Raw genomic sequence first — 4,083 nt, 5'->3', positions numbered from 1 at the left:
CGTTGCTATCATTGTTGACATTGTTGTCGATGCTGTAGTTTTTGTTGTTTTTTTGTTGTTGTTGTCGTTGTTGTTGTTGTTGTCGTTGCTGTCGTCGTTCTCGACATCGTCGTCATCGTCGTCGTCGTCGTCGTTGTTGTTGTTGTTGAGGTGGTGGTTATTGTTGTTGTTGTTGTTGTTGTTGTTGTAAGTGCATCTAGTGCCCCTTAGTGATTTTGGTGGTTTGAAGACTTATAGGTTAAGTATCTAATGTGTTTTTAAGTGTACACAGGATCTATAAGTCATTGAGAAGTTCGAGATATTTGAAGAATATCGACCCCTAAAAATAAATGTCTTCAGTTGAAGAAATTGGTCTGAAGCTGAAGAAATGAATCGCGAAGAATTTGCGATGAAATGGATATTCCTCATGAAGATATTGATATTGAGAAGATCGGTGGTTCCTGAAGAAAATCGTTCTGAAGAAATTGAAGCGTGAAGATTTTCGTTTTCTGTTTTACTTTCTTCGCATTTGATCAATAGGAACACCGTACTGTTAAAGGGGGTCAAAGTAACACTATGGAATGGATTTCCTCATGATGCTCAACCCAAGCCAAATCCTACCAAAAGCCTCAAGTGAGGAATATGAGTAACATGAGGACTCTCACCGTTGAGAGTCCCGACCGTTTCGATAAGCCACGCCAAGTAACTGATCTTATCCACTCCAACGGTCATATTATTTAAGGGCATTAATGTCAAATCATGTCGGGATGCTCCCAGGCTATAAATAGCCGCCCCCCACAACCACTAGCTGGTTGGCTGCTCCATTAGAAACTGACACTTGTCATAAGAGCAACCCAATTCCTCAGAGCTTTCGAGAGTAAATCATCAGTGAGGAAATACACCACCCACCGAAACCACAAACAAAACCTAGTGATTGAGCATCACTGAAGAAGTTGTTCCTGTGTGGGACTGCAACCTTTTACCTTTGAGGACTGTGCATCCTCCAGACGGTTAGGCGTCATGGTCTAGAGCAATCCAGCAGTCAATTGTGGATCGTCGGGTGACCGAGTTTGTGAGGGTTTGGAAGTCTGCCCTGAAGACTTACCACGAGTGTTGGCGAGGACTGTGTGTCCTTAGCTCAAGGAGAATACGGTAGGGACTGTGTGTCCCGGGACTGGGTGTCCTTTGGTTTAAATACCAAGCCGCTCCAAACCAGATGTACAACTGTCACAGCAGTTGGAACTGGGTCATCAACAACAGTCTTCACCAAGAATCGGGTTCTAATTCCTCAACTCTTTACATTCTCTGTATTATGTGTTGATGACTTTCACTGTGACTGTTTGAAGAATTTGCTGAAGACTCTCTCTGAATTTCCTCAACCCCAAATTCTTCACTTGAGTAAATCATCATCTGTATTCTGCGTGCCTGTTTTTGTGCAATTTGTTTTCATAATCTTCACTTTGTAATACTGCTGTTGTGAACAATTGCACAACTGATCCTTAACTGTTTCCGCTGTAAGTTAGTCATCAGTGAGGAATTTCCTCAAAAGGAATTTCCTCAGTGATGAAATTCTAAAAATCTCCTATTCACCCCCCTCTAGTCGATATAACACACTTTCAATTGTATCAGAGCAAGGTACTCCCTTGTTCTGTGTGATTTTGGTTTAACCACCTGGAGTTTTAGTTATGTCGACTGCAGGCATGTTCAAGGTGACTGCACCATGTCCCACCTACGAAGGGAAGAACTTTCCTTTCTGGAAGAACAAAATGCAACTGCATCTGCAAGCAATTGACAATGATCTCTGGTATATTGTGGAAAATGGCGTTCCCCTCGTTTCTGCCAGTGTCACTGCAGCTGATGTGAAGAGATTTAAGCAACTCGATTCTCAAGCGAAGAACATCATTTGTGGCTATTTGAGCCCAGGTCAGTTTGGAAGAGTAAGTGCTTTGGGATCTGCAACACTGATCTGGGAGAGATTGTGCAAGGTAAATGAAGGAGTATCAACCCAGCGTGACTCTCGTGTTGATATTCTTCGCAATCTCTTCTATCGCTTCAAGAGACATGACAATGAATGCTGCCAAGACACCTTTGATCGCCTCACTGATATATCCAATGAACTGCAAGCACTGGGAGCTCGAGACATCACTGATCACGAAGTTGTGAAGAAACTGTTGAGATCCTTGGATTCCTCATTTGACACTCTAGTTCTGATTATTCAAGAAAGACCAGACTACAAGATGCTAGATCCAGCTGATATTCTTGAAAGGCTAAATACTCATGAATTCCAGCAAGAAGAAAAGAGAGATCTATATGGACCAAACTATTCCAGACCACGAGCACTGAAGGCTAGAGCAATTTCCTCATCTGAAGAAGAAACGGATGACAGCAGTTGTGACCCTGAAGAATTTGGACAGGAGCTTGCAATGCTTGTGAGGAAATTCCAGAGATTTACACGACGAGGACAGTTCGGTAAATCATCAAGAAGAGACATGAGGAAATCAAAATCTGCATCTGAGGACTACAAGAAACGGACCTGTCACAAGTGCAAGAAATCAGGCCATTACATTGCTGATTGTCCTCGCTGGGGAAAGGAATCAAAGAAAAAGAAATACAAGGATGACAGTTCTGATGACTCAAAGAAAAAGAAGAAATCTTCAAAATCCTCATCATCAAAGTCCTCTTCACACAAGAAGACTAGCTTCAGAAAGGCTCGGGCACTTATTGGCAAGGAAATGGATTCCGAGGCAGAATCAGAAGAATGTGATGATGAAGAAGGCTCTGAAGAAGATTCAGAATCCGGACAGGCTAGTCTTGCACTAGCAACCAATTTCGTCAACAAGTCAATCTTCAATCTTGAAGAAAATGAGTGCACCATCCATACTGATGACTATGCTGATGACTTCGCTCCAACCTATTGCTTCATGGCAAAAGGTTCAAAGGTATCACATAATGCCTCCTCCTCTGATTCAAGTGACTCTGAACATGATGATTACAAAAAACCCAGTTACAGTAAACTTGCCATCATTGCAACTAAACAACAAACTGCTCTGGAAAAGCTTCAAAAACTGCTAGACAAAAGTGATGATCTGTTGAATGAAGAAATGAATCTTAATCAAATCCTCGCTGATGACATGAAAAATCTTCAGTCTAGATTTGATATTCTTCAGGATCGTTATGATACACTCCTCACTGATCATGAGAAGCTTTCCTACGAATTTCTTCAAAGGAAGCTTGATCTTGAGAAGCTGAGGATGTCTTATGATGATCTTCGTATGGAAAATGATTCATTACTAGCTCAACAGATCAGCGCTAGTCAAGTTGAATTTATTCCTCCAGGTCTTAAATGCATTGATCGTGAAACTGCTAATTCTTCACCAGAATCTTTAAATGCTACCACTGCTACAGATTCTTCAACTGCACCTGTTGTGTCAATTTCCTCACTTGAGGAAAACACAAATGTCACTGATGAAAATGCAGGGTTGAAGGAATTGTACGTGACAGGCATGTACAAAAGCCTCAAAGGACATCAAATCCTTTGTGATGTGCTCAAAAAGCAGATCTTGAACAGGAACCTGAGGAAAGAAGGAATTGCCTTTGAGAGGAAATTGAATGATGATGGATCTTATTGGAAACCTGAGCAGTATCCCAAAACCTCATGGGTTGCTGCTATTGGGCCTCCTTTTGATCCATCTAATCTAACTGGCTTCTCATGTGAATTATCCTATTCCTCGGATGAGTCATTTGATTCCAACTATAAACTGTTCAAAAATCAATCTGGTGAAGTATTTGCTCGATATGTTGGAACTAACTGCAGGAATGGCCCTCCTCTCAGGAAAATCTGGGTTCCCAAAAGCTGTCTTGAAAATCTTCAAGTGAATGTCCTCATGACATCACCTCTGAAAAATCTGAACCCCAGATCAAAATCCTTAGGAGGACCAAAGTCTTCAAGAGGATCAAAATCCTCAACTGGTCAAAACTATGCTCGTACCCATGCTTCTGCGTCTATTATGCAGGGAAACTACAAGGAATATGATTATGAGCGCTACTCCTCAAATCATTATGTCCATAAATCCTCAAACCAGTTTTCTGCATACTCATATGAGT

The sequence above is a fragment of the Hordeum vulgare genome, chromosome 6H, assembly GCF_904849725.1.
Source record: "Hordeum vulgare subsp. vulgare chromosome 6H, MorexV3_pseudomolecules_assembly, whole genome shotgun sequence".
Taxonomy (NCBI): domain Eukaryota; kingdom Viridiplantae; phylum Streptophyta; class Magnoliopsida; order Poales; family Poaceae; genus Hordeum; species Hordeum vulgare.
The sequence above is the reverse complement of the archived record's forward strand: the minus strand, read 5'-3'. Positions refer to the sequence as shown.